The following is a 19,873-nucleotide window of genomic DNA, read 5'->3' as shown; positions in this document are numbered from 1 at the left end:
ACAATGTAATACCATAACATAGTGATGTCATTTTGACCTTCAAGTATGAAGGATAACAATCTTCAATCTATTACATAAAATAGAACTCAGGGTACCATTAAAAACAGTATCAAACTATGGTCCATAATTGGTGAGATCCTTTTCCATTTGCTTTATGAGGAAATATAAAAATGAAAATGTGTCATATCTTCAGTCCATTTCATGCATACTCATGGTGCCATTGACATTGAAGCATTTCCAATACATAATATATTTGTAATTCCTATTTGTTCTCATAGGAACAACCAGGTGGTACAGTAGATAGAGCACCAGGCCTAGTTAGAAGACTTAAATTAAAATCCAGTCTCAGATACTTGTTAGCTTTGTGATCCTTGTTTGCTTCAGTTTCCTCAGTTTCCTGTAAAATGAACTAGAGAAGGAAATGGCAAACCACTCCAATATCTCTGACAAGAAAACCCCAATGGAGTCATGATGAGTCAGAAATTACTGAAATCACAGAACAAGAACAAGAATAGGATTTTTTCTGCCATACCTTATTTATTATGGTGCCAGAATACAAAGGAATACTGCTTGCTCCACTATATATAACCTTGGGTCAAAACTGTTCATCCAATGGTTTCAAGTGTTATCAAATTAAAAATCTAGTCTAACTCATCTATTCCTTACATTCATAAGAGAAATTACAACAGTGTCTGATATAGTAATTCAATTAGTGGTAACATCATGCCCTCTTGGTCAGCATTTTAGGGTTGCTGCCAAGACTTCAGAGTTACTGTAAGAGTCTTAGTGCATAGTGAGTTTCTATTGTATATTACATTGGATGACAAATTCTTGCTTTCTATGACCTCCTATAGTCACAGAACACAATTAACTGGTCAGACTTTGAGATTGTTGTTAAATTATCAGATGTTGTTGCATCAGCAGATCAGCTGGTGAAATGAGCAGTTCTGTAGGCAAGTAGCATGTGACAGCTTTGAAGGCAAAGCCATTTTCCTATTGAGAAATAACCAAGAAGCCTAAGTTGCATAAGCTATGTATGTGTTTTACTTTTTCCACTGGTGGCATGAGAATCTCTGGGATAATTGTTCCTGCATGTAGAGGAGAATATTTCCTTCTTACTTAATTTTTACTATGGTATTTAATTAAATGCTTCTATTTTGAACTAATACATCAAGTTATTGCACAGGAAAATGGAGAATGAAGACTGGCGAGTTTTGCTTTTTTCAAATGGAGGTTAACCCAAAGAATGTATTAGATATACAAGGGGAGCATGTTGAAAGGATCCTAGATTATATAATAGAAAGTTCAAAAAAGGATAGTCAAAAATTTATAATCAAAAAAGTATATAGGAAAAAGTTGAATAATGAAATGAAAAACATCTGAGAATTTTAGCTGTCTATAAGTTAAATGTGAGTTAATAAGTTACTATAATAATAAGTTAATATGTTAACAATAATAAGTTAATATTTATAATAAGCTACATAAAGTGAATAAGTGTCCAGAAGAAAGGAAGTAATTAGTTCACAGTACTCTACCCTGATCTGACTATGAGTATAATATTTTGTTCAATTCTGGATAATACATATTAAACAGATAAGTGGTATTTTGGAGTACAACTGGAAGAAGGCAGTAAGATGTGCCATAGGCTGGTATGTTGAATGAATTAATGATGTCTACTCAAAAAAATAAAATACCTATGGGGACTGTGATTAAATATTTGAAAGGGTTTATTGGAAAATGGCTTAAACTTGTTTTTCTTGGCCACTGAGCAATGGGTAGAAGTAGCAGAGATTGTGTTCAATGAAAGGAAAATTATCCCAAGAGTCAGTTACCCATATGTGGAATAGTCTACCTCATGATATAATTGTTTTACTTTTCTATAAAGTTGACAATCGAGACTAGATGGTCACATGTCAAAGGCTGCTATAAAAGAAAATTATTTTTCTGGTATGAATTAGATTAGATGTTTTCTGAGGTCCATTCTGATTTTGTGACTCTATGAGAGTTCTATAGTGTTGAGAGAGGTAATCTGAATCAAATTTGTGCCCCATTTGTAAAGGGCTCATCATCTGAAAGTAAGGGCATGTGTGTAGTTTCAAAAAAAGAACTTCTTAAAGCTATTGTATTTTTCGAACTGGGTTATAATAGGATTTACCTGTAGGAATTGGAATTGTAGTGCTTGTGATCCTGGTTGGTGGTTTGGTGATCTCATTGCTACTGAAATAGATTGTAATTAGAGGATTAAACCATCACACATTTAGGTAAGCAGTAGGTGTCCTTGACAAGCATCAGTGTTACCAATGGACTCCAGAACTGAGAAGGATATAGAGAGTCAGCCCAGCAGGATATGTAGTTTTCAAGGAGAAAAGGAGAGGATTGGAAAAACTCAAAAACAAACCCAAAGGATCATAAAAATGAGTTCGAGGGATGTTTTTAAGTTGCTTTATTTTTCCTCCTCAACTTTTAACCCCCTTTTCCCAACTTAATATGCTGGAAAGAAATAGTACAACTTCAGGGGAGCTTGGAAAAAAGACTCCATGAACTACTTCTCACCACTTACTATGTTTGACTTTCTATTCTGTTATGTAGAACTTTAAAAGCAGAGGATTTTATATATTATTTGGGAGGTAATAAGGAGTTCCATGAGTTTATTGAGCAATGGAGTGACATGGTCAGCCTTGTGCTTTAGTATCAATTTGACAGCTCAGTGGAGGATAGATTAGAGAGGACCTTGGAGTAGGGAGAACAGAAGGCTGAAGCTATAATCCAAGTATAGATGAAGACAACTTGAGACAGGATGGTAACATTATCAGAAAGGAAGGGAGCATATATGAAATATGTTGTGAAAGTAGAAACAAGAGAATTTGGAAACTGATTGACTAAGAGAAGTGAGAATGAAGAATCAGAAAAGAACCAAAGTTGTGGGTCTGGATGAGTAGGAGGATGATGGTAATTTCTACAGTAATAGAGAAATTAAGAAGAGGGAAGGGTTTGAAAGATAGAAATGTTCAGTTTGGAATATAAGTTTAAGACATCTATAAGACATCCAGTTCTAGATGTCTAACAGGCAGTTGGAGAAGGGAGACTGGAGATCAATAGAGAGTTTAAGTGTGGAAAAATCTGAGAATCATCAGCATAGAAATGATCATTGAATCTATTAGAACTGATGAGAACACCAAATGAAAAAGTATAGAGGAAGGAGAAAGAAGAACCCAGGACAGAACCTTAGGAGATATTGGTGGTTAATTTAGAGTATGATTTTGATGACACAGCCAGTCAGATAGAGGAGTGATCAGAGATGTAGGAAGAGAAGCAGAAGAAAGTAGTCATGAAAACCTTAGCAAGAAAAAAGAATCAAGGAGAAAAGAGTGACTGATAGTGCTAAGACTGCAAAGAGGTCAAATAGGATTAAGTTTGGCAATTAAATGGCAACTTTGGAGAGCAGTTTTAGTGGAATGATGAAGTCAGAGTAGCCTCAGACTTCAGAATCAAGAAAAGAGTGGGAGGAAAGAAAGTAGAAGTATTGATAGTAGGCAGCTTTCTCAATGAGTTTAGCTAAAAAAGGGAGAAGAGATGGATAGCAGAAGTGGTTTAATTAATTTTGAGCGGGGGAGAAATGGGCATGTTTATAGATGATAAGGAACAGTCAGTATTTGAGGAAAGAATGAAGATAAGAAAGTGGGGATGATAAAGAGTGAGAAGATGGAATGGAAAGGAATCATTTGTGCATATAGAGAGGTTAACTTGGAAAATATCAACATTGCTGCTATATAGTGTATATAATTTATTAATAGTATAAATATTGTTAAATATTTCACCATTAGCAGTCAAAAAAAGGTCATGACCAGAATTATCTCTAACCATGAATTGCAATTTGAGTTAAATTGTGTTTTCCAATTAAAATTTTATTTTATTTTTCCAATTATGTGCAAGTTTTTCAACATTCATTCATTTGCAAATTTATGCATTTCACATTTTTCTACTACCCTCCCCTTCCTTCCCCCTCTCCTTGATGGTGAATAGTCCTGTAAAAGTTATACTTGTACATTCATGTTTAACATATTTACATATTAGTCATCTTGTGAAAGAAAAATAAGAACTAAGAGGAAAGGAAAAAACCATCAGAAAGAAAAGAAAAAATATAAAAGAAGCTTTTAAAAAGGGAACATAATATGCTTTGTGGGCATTCAGACTCCATAGTTTTTTTCCTTTAGATATGGAGGGCATTGTCCATATGATGTCTCTCAGGATTGTCCTAAATCTCTGAACCTGTTGAAATGAGCTTCACCTATCTTCACCTAGTTGATCATCTCACAATATTGTTGCTAATGTGTAAAATATTCTTTGCTCTGTTCGTTTCACATAACATCATCTCCTGAAAATCTTTCCATGCTTCTCTAAAGTCCAACCACTCACAATTTCTTATAGAATATTACTTCATAACATTCATAAACCATTACTTATTCAGTTATTACCCAGTTGATGGGCATTCCTCAATTTCCAATTTTTTGCCACTACCAAAAGAGTTGCTATAAATATTTTTGTACTTCTTCCCATTTTTTATTAATTCTTTGAGATATAGACCTAGTATTGGTGAAGCAAAGAGATCAGTTTTATTGCTTGAGGACGGTTCCACATTGCTCTCCAGAATAACTAGATCAGTTCCCAACTCCACTAATAATGCTTTATTGTCCCAATCCTCCCACAACCTCTCCAACACTGATCATTTTCACTTTTTTATCATCTTAGCCAATCTGATAGGTGTGAGGTGGTACTATAGTTGTTTTATTTGTATTTCTCTTATCAATAGTGACTTGAAGCATTTTTTCATAAGACTATAAATAGCTTAAGTTCTTCATCTGAAAACTTCCTGTTCATATCCTTTGATCATTTATCAAGTGGGGAAAAGAAAAGTCTCTTAAGGTTTTATCGGGGATAACTTCCTCAGTTTCTTAGGAAAGAAATTTTGTTCCTTTCTATTATCAAATAGTCTTTCTTTTGTTAATAGAGTAAATCTCCAAATGACAGATAAACTGCCATTCCCTCAAGATTCCATTCTCTTTTAAAGATATGGTGATATCATATATAGTCTTTGTGGGAAAGTTTATTGAAACAGGGGTTATAATCAAAAGATGAAATAAGCCAAAAAAGGACACCTTTACATGGAGGATAGCTTTGCCACTGTCCTCCCCATCTCCATTTTTTACTTCCTTTATGTATCTTCCCAGTTATAAGTTTCTTAAGGCTAAGAACTTATTTTTTGAATTTGTATTTCCAGCATTTAACTCAGTGCTCAACACATAGTAAGAACTTAATAAATACTTATTGACTAATTGACTGATTTAACCAAGATCATATAATTAGTAAAGTAGCAAAATTTGAACATATATTGTTGTACAAACTACTGAAATACATTCTACTGTACCATGTGCCAGAAGTAGGAATTAAATCCAGGTCTTCAAATGGGAAAATAAGTCATTAATATTTTTGGTTTTGGGGTGGCTAGGTGGCGTAGTGGATAAAGCATAGGCCCTGGAGTCAGGAGTACCTGGGTTCAAATCCGGTCTCAGACACTTAATAATTACCTAGCTGTGTGACCTTGGGCAAGCCACTTAACCCCATTTGCCTTGAAAAAAAAACCTAAAAAAAAATTTGGGGTCTTTATTTTTAGAACATAAAAAAACCTGTAAACTTTTAAAACTTAAATTCAGAAATGTATTGATTATAAATTTAATAAAGCAACAATAAATACATATAAAAAATAAAAGATAGTGATTTGAGAAAATTAGACCATCTCCAGAAATTTTTAAATGTTTTTCCATAAAGCATGAAAAAAAATAGTTATACATAAGTTGTTCAACTAGAGGAGAATGAAGAGTAGAAAAAGAATATTCCAAAACTATCATTAGTCTCATATTAAGAACCATGGAAGGGTTATTCTCTTTAGAATTCAGAATGGTTTAGAAGACCATTGAGCTTTCTGGGGAAACATTCTTCCTAGAGTATTCATGGGATTTAAAGTTCAATGAGATCTTAGAGATGAGTTTTCATCACAGGATGGGAACAACAATGGATAGGGAATGCAAAGTAATAATAGTTATTTTTTTAAAGCAAGTTTTAAAATATTACTGTGTAGGAAGATAATGTGACTTCCTACTCAGGTTGAGGGTTCAATGAATCTATTGGTTACTGTCCACATCTCCTAAGTGTAAGTGTCTCAGAACTTTAAGTTTCAGACTTCCTGCAGCTATTTAAAAAAAGGGGGGTTTTCCTTTGGTTCTTTACATCCTTACCAATAAGTCTTCTGGACTACCAAGTCTTTCAAGTTAGCCTTTGTTCAATTAGAGAGTCTCTGATAGGAAGAAAGAGAAAAGAATATTTCAACTTTTTCTTACTCTGGTACTCCAGTGTACACAAGGTTCCCAAATGTCCATTTCATGGTCTTTATTCCCTCATATCCATAATTTGATATGAAGCATGTTAGAATTAATAGGAGAAAACAATACTACTCAGTTCCTCCAAATACACAATTACAGACATCCTTAGGTGGAGGGTAATTACAAGTTAGAGGATCTTGGCCTCCTGTAGACTTGTATTAGGGGAATTTACTTGGTTTCAAGAATTTCCAATTTCTAATTCTCTAACTTGCCAATTAGAGAATACCATCTGATAGGCAAAGCCCCCCTGGCAGTTCAATACTTCAATTTGGTCATGTTCTTAGTGTCTCAGTCAAACTAGGTCCACCTTTTTTTTGCCACTTAACATTCTTTTTTTTTTTTGTACTATCCTTTGACTATATTTGAAACTTTTATTCCCACAGGCATTTTCCTTAATGGTAAAGAATGAATCACCCCAGAAGGCTGTCAGATACCTGATTGAACTGATGCTTTAAAATTGTTATTCTGAATCAGTCTGAAATTTCTGCAACTCTTAAAATCATAGTAAAAGACAGAGAAAAGACCTTAGAGACAACCTTATACAGTTCCCTTGCTTTCACAGATAAGGAAACTAAAGCATAGAGGGATGAAATTTATTTTACTTTTTACTGTAGGAAATTAAGAGTAGTTGTACCCAGGCTTGTCTTTCATAATGGTTCCCCTCCACACTGGAAAACAAGGTTGGGAATAGATGACATGTCAGCATAATTATAGCTTATTTCTGGAGTATGTTCCCAATTACATCATAATAAAATAGAGGAAATATTGAACAGATAAATAGATTTTATAGTTATTAATCTGTATTCCCATCCCATTGTTCAAATTATCGAGATGATGTCAATGAACTTTTAGAAAAATACCTTGCCCCTCCCTGAAATCCTATTTGAGCTACCATTCCTTATCTACATATCCCTAATTATCTCATCTCTGTTCTCTGAACTACAAGTCCCCACCTACATCTCTCTATTCCTTAAAAAGCCTGCTCACTTCATCAGTTATGCTGTATACCTTCCTTTGCAGGGCAGCCCACTCTGGTTGTGCACAATCTTCAAAAAAAATCCTGCTTCTATACTTCTCCGCTCATGGAGGTTTAGATCTAGCTGTTCTTTACTTTAGCTTCTTTCTCTGCTTAGGGATCAGTGGTTTCCTGTCCCTTAATCTTTCTTTCTTTATAACTCACAGCAATACTTAGTTTTTTGTCCCTAAAATTCCTTCTGGGTCAGAGTTAGTTTTATCATGTTCCCCCCACCCCAATCTTTAGTGGTATATTGTCCCTGACATCAGCACTGTTTCTTTTGTTCCTGTCACTCAATTTTAAATCTAACCACAGAAGTTTAACTTTCCCATCTGCTAGATGAAACTACATTTTGTCCTTAGGAAGATCAAGATTTAGCAAGACAAAAACTACAGTTACTCACATTATCTTGTTCGCAAGGGTTTGGTTTTGCAAACAAGTACCACCTCCTCATTTTCAAAGCTTATCTGTAACTGGAATCAATGTTAATAAGCCTCTCTTTTATTAGATCAGGCTCCAAAATAAATTCCATATGTACTTTATGGAATATTGGAACAAAAACATTGAATTTGGAGACAAATTATCTGGTCTTGAATACTGGATTTGCCATTTACTAATTTTAATAACATGAGTAATTTACATAACTTTCTACACCTCTGTAAGATATGACCAATGGGGAAAGAATTCCAGCATGATATTAATGACTTGTGTAAAAGTCTAACTTCCTTTAAATGATTTGAGTTTAACTATAAAATACATTGAGTCAAATATTGTATTAGGTAATGAGGATACAAGAAGAAAAGTTAGACTGTCCTCAATCTCAAAGAGTCCATATTTTAATAAGTGGAGACAATATATATATATATATATATATATATATATATAGAGAGAGAGAGAGAGAGAGAGAGAGAGAGAGAGAGAGAGAGAGAGAGAAGAGTTCAGCTTCAGGGTGGGTAGAAAATGTGGTGATAATTAGGGTTCAGCAGCTAGACTAATAGCATGGGAGTATTTTTTTCTTTAGCTTTTGCAAAGCAATGGGGTTAAGTGGCTTGCCCAAGGTCACACAGCTAGGTAATTATTAAGTGTCTGAGACCAGATTTGAACTCAGGTACTCCTGACTCTATCCACTGCACCACCTAGACACCCCTAGCATGGGAGTATTTCAAGGAATTTCCACATCTGTTCCAATGAGTGAACTCTGGGATCTATGGAGATTGCAGCACAAGTGGGGCTTAGGGAAGGGTGGTTAAGAGAAAGTAAAAGACAATGCCATGACAATTTGGAGGCTTCCTATATTGGTAATGTAGTAGGGTTGTTCTGGGGACAGAGAAATATTGTGATCTTTCTGTGCTTTTTCTGTCCTGTTAAAGTATTGTTCTATATTGGCTTAGCGGGTGATCAGATTCTAAGGACAGTACATACTCAGTACCTATAGATGCCAGGCATGCTCAGTAAGCAATAAAGTGTAAGCATATGTACTGGATAATGCTTCACATCAGCTACTAGGTGTTACTAGGTGTTAAATTGTTCCTCAAGTACCAGCCCTGCTCCTCCCATCACAGAAAATGTACTTAAAGAGTGATCGATTCCTCATATTTTCCATATGTGACTCCACCAGGCAGCTGCTGCCCAGTTTCTTTCCCTCTTCTCTTCTCCAGGGTCCTTGTGATCCCAGCTCCATGCAACTAGATCTATGCTGATCTAAGCCCAGTCACTGCCCTGTGTGGCTGTTTCCTTTCCCTTTCCCTTTTTTCCCTTTCTTGACTAGATCAACCTCTTTGCTATTCTCCCCACCCTCATTCCACATGACTTTAGTGGTTTCCTGCATTCCCTTTAGCTTTTCTTTCATGCTACTTCTGCTAATCAACCTTCCCATTAGTCTTTCACTTTCTGTCTTTCTCTTAGGCTCAAAGCAATTCTGAAACTCACTATCTAGCTGCTTTTCCAAAGAACCTAACTTGTAAACTTTTTGTAGTAAATTGTAAACTTTTTGTGCAACCTGTGAATTAAAGTCTAAGCCTTTCTTATGTAACTTCCTCAATCAGAGTTGATGATTTCAGCACCCAAATGAACCACAGCTGTCCCTCTTTCCAGGAACAGTAAGAGATACCTAAAAAGAAACCAAATAAACAAAAAAGCAAAACCCAACAACTCAAAAGAGGAAGCAAAATAAGAAATTATCACAAAAAAGTACCCATAGGAAGAAAATAGACTGAAGAAATGAACATATGATGAATTATTCTAAATACAAAGAACAAATTGAGTAAGCAAAGAGAACTTCATAAGATGTCAAAAAAATTATGTACTAATATTATAATCTTTAAAACAAGAAAGAAATATTTATAAGAATACCTGATAATGGTAGAAAGGTTTAATAAATAAACAGTAAAACCATAAGGAGAGGAAATTAAAGCTCAATAACAAATGCAAAAGGAATGCCTTTAGAAAGCTTTAGTAAAGATACAGAGTCTGTAAAAAACAATCAATATATGATAGCTGATATTTGTCAGATATTCCCTATATAAAGGTAAGAACAAATTAGTCCCTGTCCTCAAGTCCTTAAGGAATTTATATACTATTGAGAGAGAGAGAGAGAGAGAGAGAGAGAGAGAGAGAGTTTGACACAGTGAAAAGTAGCTGCAAAGTAACTCCAGTCAGGAAAGAATAATAGAAGGTGGCATTTAAGCTGACCTAAGGAAACTAAGAATTGTATATGTGATCATGAAAAGGGAATTCATGTAAGTTCTTAAATAAATAGACATCAAGATAAGAAATAGAATATTTTACTGAAGGAAAACTAAAGTAGGTCATTTTAGCTAGACTCTACAGTGTTTGAAGGTGAGTAATTTGTAATAGACCTGAAAAGTAGTTTGTAACTAGAATGTAATGAGATTAAATACCAAACAAACCACTTTGCCAAGAAAACTCCAAATGGGATCACAAAGAGTTGGACAAGACTGAAACAATTCAACAACAATAGGGAGCCACTGAATTTTATTGGAGTAGGGCAGAGGAAGTGACATCAGACTTGCACTTTAGGAAAAACACTTTGACAGTTGAGTTGAAGATACATTGAAGAGAGATTCAGAGCAAGGAGATCAGTTTTAAGGGTATTACAATAACCCAGGTAAGAGATCATAAGGGTGGTATCAGTGACAATTCTGTGTGAATGAACTAAAAGGAATGTTTATGTGAGACAATGAAGTTTCACCTTTTGAAATGTAATGTTTTAAGCATTTCAGCAGAGGCAAACAATGCAGTTCTGGGCACATTTGGTCATTTTTGTGGACTTGACACCCTACCTCTGAGATTTCTAATAAAATGCTTCCATTTTAAAAAAAATGAAAGTCCTAATCATATTCAAGGAGGAAGTCTCTTGTTCTCATATGAATTTACATGCACACACTGAATGATTTTTCTAGATCCTGCACTGCACAGAGGAAATGCTGATGACACATTTTCTTAACACATACAAAATACACACATTATACAAAGGCAGATTATATTTTAGCTTCTTTTGGAGACTATGAAAGTTAAAGTCCCCTTAATGAAACATCAAGAAAAAGGGTTTTGCTTTTTTTTCTTTCAGTATCTTTGCTTTTCCCCTTTGTGGGCTTATGATTTTTTCCCTTCTTTCTCACGTTATCTGTGTTTCCTTGCTCATCTCAACTTGATGACATGTTGCTGAGACAACTAAGTCTCCTAACCTTCTTAACTCTGCTTTTGTTATGGCCTGGCGTGTTTAGGAAGAATATTTTCATTTCTCTTAGAAGACTGTGTGCTTGCTCTGTGGAAAGATATTAAACCTGGAGGTAGAGAATAAGAAGATTTTTTTAAGTGTCTGCTATTCAAATCATCTTTTCTTATTTCTTTTAAACTCAGCATTGCTATGTGGTAGGTCTCCAAATGAAACCCACTTGCCTGCTATTGAAGGGATTGCTTTACCCAGTGATGTCACTTATATTCAAGCTCCACTTTGGGGCTTTTCTGGGAAATGGGAGAGTCAATTCAGTTATAATAGGATCACAGATTTAGAGCCAGAAGGGGCTTTAGAGGTCATCAAATCCAGCCCCTTCCTTTTTAAAATGAGGAAATGAAGGTTGAGAGGAGTTAAATGATTCTTCCCATGACTACCCAGCTAGTGTCAAAAGCAGAATTGGAACACTGGCCTTCCTGATGCCAATTCTAGAATTCTATCCACTGTTCTACTCTATTTCAAACTGAGAAATTCTGTTAAAGGAATCTTTTTTTCCCCCTCCTTATTTTGGTTCACTTTCCAAGAATTTTAGGTTATATATCAATGAGGTAGACCTCGTCCATGGCTCATCTATAATTTAGCAGTTAATAGTTCTGAGAGGTTAGATCCCTTGCTTTGAACTGTTTTCCTGACTCCAAATCTTGAACTATACCACTTTGACTCTCTGTGAAATACCTGCCATATATTTCTTTTGCATGCATTTTTCCTAGCCATGAGTATTCATAGGTCAGACTTGAAAAAAGTCCTTACAGGTTTCCCCATCACCCTCTATCATTGTCCCATCCACCAGTGGTTTAGTCAAGTGTCTCCTCAAGCAGTTTTCCCCACAAGCCAGCAAATATCCTCCTTTGTCTTGACCAAATATTCATTAAGGAATTGCTCTGGCACTTTGCCTAACAAAAAACCCTTTTCTAGGTTCTGTCCTCCCATTACAGTTCTGCCAACCTCTTGCCTCCCAGAAATGTGTCATCAAAGACCTAGTGACATACTGAACAGAAAGCTGGATTTAGAGTTAGGAAGATCTGGGTTTGAATGCTTCTTCAGATTCTTGAGTGTCATGTCCCTCAATATCTCTGGGGTTTCATCCTCTAGGCCTTAGTTTTTTTTTCATCTGTAAAATAAAGATGTTAGTCTCTATGACTTTTAAAGTTTCTTCCAGCTCAAAATATATAGTCCTAAGATCTTTCTCCTAGTTTCTTCAAAGCATACCTGGAGAAATTTGTCTTCTTCTCCTGACTTCCCATCATATTCATGGAGAAGGGAATGGAGTGTGTGGGAGCAAAAAGAGAGAACCGTCCTAGGAAAGTGATTTTGGGAAGTCAGTTCAATCACCCTGTTTAATAAAAATAACATTACTTTTCTCTCTTTTAAGATTTCTACTAGTTGTGTAATCTTAGACAAGTCAATTAACCCCTTTCCTGCTTTAGTTTCCTCATCTGTAAAATGAAAATATTAGACTTACTGATCATTAAGGTTCTTTCTAGGGCACCTGGGTGGTGCAGTGGATTATACACTGGGCCTGGAGTTAGGAAGACTCACCTTCCTGGGTTAAAATCTAGCCTCAGACATTTAGCTGTATGAACCTGGGCAAGAAACTTAATCATCTATAAAATGAACTGGACAAGGAAAATGACAAACCATTCCAGTCTGTTTGCCAAGAAAACCCCAAAATGGGGTCACAAAGAGTCAGCCATGACTGAAATCACAGAATAGCACCGAGGTTCCTTCTATGAGCCTATGATTCTTTGGAAATTTCATCCATTTTCAAAGCTTTATCTCAGGGTAGGGAACCTTTTTTTCTGCCAAAGACCATTTGGATATTTATAACATCATGCATAGACTATACAAAATTATCCACTTAATAGTCTGCTTAAAAAAAAAAATCCTAGATTTATTAAGTTTGGAGTCCAGCCTGTGGTTGCCTTGGCAGTGCCAGACCAAATGATTTCACAGACCTTATAAGGCCTACGAACCTGACCCCTATTTTAATTATTTTATATGATTGGCACTATCTCTATCCTTGACCTCTTCCTCAAGTTCTATTTCTAAATTTCCAACTTTCTTCTAAATTTTACACTCAGATATTTCAAATTCAATAAATTTGATTTTAAAACCAAATTCATAAATTTCTCTCTATTCCTACCCCTCCTCCTGGTTCCCACTAATGTTTCCACTTCTCTGCAGCAAAGTATTGCAACTAGGGCCCTCCACAGAGAGTAAAGAAAACAAGATTTTAAATCCTACCCCAGAATCTTATTAGCTATATGACCCTGAATAATTCATCATTGTTCATGCCTCAGTTTATACTTCTGTGAAATGAAGGAGCTTAACTCTAGGACCTCCAAGGTCCCTTCTAGTTCTAGATCCATGCTCCTATCAGTAAATCAAATAGCAAGTATTTTTAAGTGTCTACTATGTACTATCACTATACTATGATCAAAAGATACAAATATAATGACTGAAATGATCCCTGTACTCAAAACACTAGTATTCTAATGGGGAAGATAACAAACCCACATATAAATAGGCAATACAAAGAGAAAGTAGTTAAACCTAAGGCATGAGAGCAAACATTTTCTACGTCCTTTTGATAGAGCAGGCACTGTGGGGAGCACTGGAGACATAAAGATGGTCCCTGCCTACAGGAAGCTCAGAATATAATGGAAAAAAATAATCATTGCTGATGTGTCTACAATGCCTGCCTTGAGCCATCTCTGGGCTCAGTAGTTTACAATTCTTGTCTCATTTGATCTTTGCAGCAACCCTATTATCCTCATTTTTCAGCTGGAAGAACTAAAAAGCAGACAGAGGTTAAGTGACTTGTCCAGAGTCATGAAGCTAATAAGTCTGAGGTCAGATGTTATATACAGATAAATAAGGAAAGGAACTAGGGGATATTGGCAAAGCCTTCTTACAGAAAGCAAAGTTTTAGATGAAACTTAAGGGAATCCAGGAGTCAGATATGAACAAAAAATGAACAAAAAGTCATCTCCCTTAGGAGACCTAATTGAAAAGGGATCAAGGGCATAGAGAAAGGAGTACTCAATAAAGAGTAGCACTGTTTTCTCCAAACCTGGAGGAAAGAGTATAGAGGGTGGTGATGAAAGAATTTTGAAGTTAACAAATGCTGAAAAAAGGGAGCATCTGACAGATGGTATGCTGATCAGTTGTAAATGTCTCAGTAACATATGAAGCAAAGTTGTCTATTAAGAAGTGCAGAGAAATGAATTGAAAAGAGAAGTTTTGAAACCAGGTAAGAAGAAAAATAAATTTTGACAATGAGGTTTCAGTTGAGATTAGAGGACAATTTTTTGAAATTTTTTTTTTATTTTCAAATAAAGATCAAGCTCTCTCAGTTCTTTCTTTCTCCCTTTGAGAATGCAAGAAAAAAACTCCTATTACAGACATGCATCATTAACCACAAATTCCTTCACTTACCATATTCCAAAAATGTCTCAATTTGTTTATTCTTGTTGTTGCTTAATCATTTATACCATATCCAACTTTTTGTGATCCATTTTAGGGGCTTTGTTGAAGATATCCTGAAATGATTTATCATTTCCTTCTCCAACTCATTTTACAGATGGGGAATCTTAAGGCAAACAAGGTTAAGTGAGTTGCCCAGGATCACAAAGATTTGAACTCAGGAAGATGAGTCTTCCTGACTTCAGGTCTACACTATATGCACTGAGTCAGCTAGCTGCCCATCTCAAACTGTACTGGGTCCATAATCTATCAGGAAGTGTGCAGAATGTTTCATTACAAGTTCTCAGGATTGTGATTGCTCATTGTATTGATCAGAGTTTCCAAGTCATTCAAAGTTGTGAGTCTTTACAATATTATTGATATTACATAACTTATTCTTCTATTGTTCTGCTTAACTGTCTGTATCAGTTCATACAAGTCTTCCAGGTTTCATTGAAATAGTCATCTTCATTATTTCTTACAACACAAGAGTATTACACCATATCCATATGCCATTTCTTGTTCAACTATTCTCTAATTAAAAATCGCTCCCTTGCCCCCACAAAAAGAAGTATAATAAATATTTTTGTTTATATGGGTCCTTTCCCCTTTTTTTAAGTCTCTTTAGGATATGGTTGTAACAGTGGTATTGCTGGTCAGGGCATGTGCCTGTGCATTTCTTTGGGGTCATACTTCCAAGTTGTTTTCCAGAATGGCTGTACAAAGCTCTACCAATAGTGCATCAATTTTCCCATTTTCCCACAGACCCTCCAGTATTATTTTCCTCCTTTGTTAACTTTGCCAATCTAATACCTATGAAGTGGAACCTCGGAGATGCTTGTCTTCATATGACTATCCAGAGCTTGCATTTCTTCCTTTGGTGGCATAAGTTTATAGTAAGCCTAATCAACACAATTTTCTCCAGCGGAATTTAAAGGCTCTAGAAGAGAAGCTAGATGGTAAAGTTAGTCCATGGCTGGGTAGTGGGAAACAATGAGTAACATTTTAGGACAAGAGGCAAGGAAATTCAAGGCTAAAGAACTGTGCAAAGTTGAATAATCTTTCATAGAGTGTATCATGATGTTAAGTATATAGTACGTGCTAAATCAGTTAATGAATAAATTAATGTAATCCATGAATAGGAACAGGTATGTGAGGTAACAAAAATTTGGCATTAAGCTACCCTGTTAAACAGCAATTAAATGCATTGGCATTCATTATGACTTCAATATATGGAGAATCTGATTGCTCATGTGTTGCTTATGCAAAGCCCAGTTATTTCAATGACAACTTGATGTCTTTCTGACATATTTATTGACCTAAATCAATGATTGTTTAACTACTAATTGATCTTTTATTAACACATAATAATTAACATATTAAAACTAAATTAAAATCTTAATTGAGACACTTAATCTGCAGTGTTTCAATATAGCTGGATCATTAAAATAACAAATAATTGAAAAACTGTATAATCTGTTATCATTTTCATTGTGAAGATCAGTACTCACCTGGGAGATTCTCTCAGGGTGAGAATTTTTTTTCCAGTTCTGCAAACGGCAGTCAAAGAGAAATGTGTTGATACTCTATTTTAATATTCTTGGGGTTTCTAGAATGTGTTATGTGGATCAAGATGATTAAGATTATGAATTGGATCATAGACAATATTAATAAATTTCATTTAATGCTGCTTTGAGGGGGATGGTGTGGAGAGACAGGTATTCAAATACTATTGTAATAATAAGAGATAGAGCAGAGTTTTTAGTAAATTGGTGAAAGTTAAGTTCATTTCCATTCTTAAAGACTTCCATGCAAAATAGGAAATCATGTTTATATACATTACTCCTACCCACTGGCATAATGAATAGAGAGCTAGTCTCTAGACAGGAAGACAAGTTCTTCCTTTCACATTTAAGGAGTTCTATAGTCCTAGGCACCAGTAACTTAAATGCCCAGTGCCCCCCCAAGAATTCTGAGTCTCTATATTAAAGAGAAGGTACAAATATGATTTGGCAGTGGGAGTTTCCTCCCTGGAGTTCTCTATAGTAATAAAATCACAGGGCTAGTAGATCCAAATATCTCTTAGTTTAGAGGCATCCATTCTGCTAGTGTAACAGTGACAACCAGAGTCCTAACCGGACCAGATGTGTTACATTTTATCCCTTCTCTAGGGTTCTCTGGTAGCCTTATGGGAGTTGGGGGGTCAGGAAGGCATGTGTCTCTGTCATTGACTCCAGCCTCCACGAATTGTGTTATATCTCCAGTTCTATTTAGCCATTAAACAGTTGGTTTGTCTTATACAAAGCAATATTTACATTAAAACTAAAGCAAGAACAAAGTATTCAAACATCCTCCCCCATGCTTGGAAGGTGGAGCAGGAGTCAGGCTACATAATATTCCCTAACACCATCTCAGCCTCTGGGAGAGGAAAAGGCTAAGGTTCACAGTTCACTCAAATATTCCTCTAAGGAGCATTTCTAGGGCTCTTCTTCAATGATGAGAACATAAAAACATGGGGAGAAAGTTTAGCTCTATCTTTCTGTCTGTCTCCATAAGAGTTCATAGCCCAGTGACTCTTTTTATCAGGAAAATTTCCTCAGGGCTCCTCATCCACCAGTCTGTACTGGGGAATGTCCTTTTGCTCTTCCCAGTTGCCATCCCTCTCACCCCACAGACACGCTCTCCTTTTTCCTTTGGTATCTCCCTATTATGACCTCCACCCCACTATGTCTGTCATAGAGTTAACATTTTATTTTGCCTATGACTTAAAAGGGGAAAATATTTCAATATTATGTATAGAGGAACTTAAGATTACTCATTAAGCCAAAAGAGGAAGAAGCAACTACATCATTTAATTAAAGGATATTGTCTTTTTTTTCTAAACAACATGGTGAAATTTGATCCAAACATAACAGAACAATTTTTAAAATGAGTAATTTCTTTATACCTGAGGAACATGACTGAATTTTTCAAATTTTTATTAGGATAAAAATTCAGCAGTTAGTCAATATTGAAACTAATTTTTTTCCATATTTTAACAACTAAGGAGTTGCCAATGTCGCTTTGGTTTGGGGTCTTTTTTGGGGGGGGGGGGGAGGAACGGAGGGGACAGCTGTCTTGGATAAATAGGGGCAGGTAGGTGTGGAAAGAGCACTGGGCCTGGAATCAGAAAACCTAATCTTCCTGAGTTCAAATCTGTCCTCAGACACTTAATAGCTGTTTGACCTTGAGCAAATGATAATCCCATTTGTTTCAGTTTCTTCTCTTATAAAATGCCCTGAAGAAGAAAATGGTACAAACCACTTCAGTATCTTTGCCAAGAAAACCCCAGACATGAGTGAACAATAAATCTTGGATAGTCTAACCAACATTCCACTTAGATCACAGGATTTAGATCCAAAAAAGATCGTATAGAAACCCCCATTTTAAACCCCTCGTTTTTCTATTTATGTAAATAGCCTCCTACAGGGGCTGTGATTTGCCCAAGGTTCTACAGGTAGTAAGTAGCAGAACTAGGATTTGAATCCATGTCATCTGACTCCAAATTTCCTTCTCTTTCCCCAGTACACACTGACTCCCTTATGGCAGACAGTCATATATTCACTGTCAAGTGTCAGTGCTTGGAAATGATTGAAAAAGAGAAAAAAATTTAAATCTGTGGAAAATAAAATACAGTGAGGTTACCAATCTCCAAAGGCATGGAGTCCAGTCTGAATGAATGTCCAAGGACCTAGATGTTCAGCCAAAACTTATTGTAACCTATCTGCCTGGAAAGCAGGCTGTAAATTTCACACAAACAGACTTTCTTGTGAGATTTACAGCACTTCCTAGTTTCTTCAGAGTCATAAATATTATGAGAATGGCTTTATTATCAGAAGAGTATGTTAGGCACCCTTGGGTCTTTCAAAAAGCCCCCTTTGCATCTAGAAGCATGCATAGTGCCCAGTTTAATAACAGTCACCCAATAGAATAACCCATCCCCTGCTTTCTCTCCTGTCACACTTAAATACATGATGCAATTTAACAAACATTTATTTGAAAACTTCTTGTGTGTTGAGAACCATGCCAAGCACAAAGACAAAAAAAAACAAACCTTCCTTCCCTCAAGGAGCTTATTTCTACTGGGTAGAATAACTTGCCCCCAGATAAGAATATACAAAACATACAGCAAATACAAACAAAGTGACTTTGGAGATAGAGAAGAGACTATCAACAATTTGAAGGACCAGGAGTAGCTGAACTGCACTTTGGAGGAAGCTAGAGAATCAGAGAAACAGAAGTAAAGAAAGAGTTTATTACGACTAAGGAACAGTTTATGCAAAGGCAGGAAAGACAAGAGGTGAAACACTGTACCAGGAACCACAAAATAGACCACTTTGCCTGTAATATAAAATTCAAAAGAAGAAGCAATGTGAGATTTTTTTTTTCTGGAAAGACAAGTAGGAGACATCAAGAGTGTGAAGAGTTTTACAAGTCAAACGAAGTACTTTATATTATATCATAGAGGCAATAGGGAGCCTCTGAATCTTCTTGAACAAAGAAGTAATGACAAGCCCTGTGCTTTACAACTTTAAAAGGGACAGCTGTCGGGATGGAACCAGGGGAATTGGGAAGGCAGAAGACAAGTCAGGAGATTATTACAGAAATCCAAGCAAGAGACAATCAGAGCCCAAACTTGAGAAGTAACTATGTTAAGTTTACTTATGTTTAAGTAACTTTACTTATCTTAAGTAACTAAATTAAGCTAACTACTTTAGAGGAGTTAAGTATAGTATACTATTTATTATAACTATCATTAGATGACTCTGTATTATTAGTTGAGTATATCACTTAACAGTAAAATAATTGCTGATAATCTTTACCCCTTAGGGAATCATACTGAATTGATTAATTCTGATTACAATTTGAAAAATGAACCATCTCTCACACCATCCAAGTTCAGGTGGTGTACATTATCATGGGACAGGATGAGACAGGTATAGGAAGCTAGGACACCTGAGAACTAGGATTTCTTCCCTCACTAACTGGTTTGTGAACTTTCCTAAGGTACTTCTACCCATAATGTTTCTATTACAAAGGAAAATTGGTTTAAAAGAGGTTATCAAGGATATATGTGAACAAATAAGGAGGTGATTTAGTCATATAATATTGATGGTGTTAGAAAAAATTATGATGATAGTTTTATAACTGATAACTGTT

This window comes from Macrotis lagotis, chromosome 1, assembly GCF_037893015.1.
Source record: "Macrotis lagotis isolate mMagLag1 chromosome 1, bilby.v1.9.chrom.fasta, whole genome shotgun sequence".
Classification (NCBI taxonomy): domain Eukaryota; kingdom Metazoa; phylum Chordata; class Mammalia; order Peramelemorphia; family Peramelidae; genus Macrotis; species Macrotis lagotis.
This window is presented reverse-complemented; position numbering follows the sequence as displayed.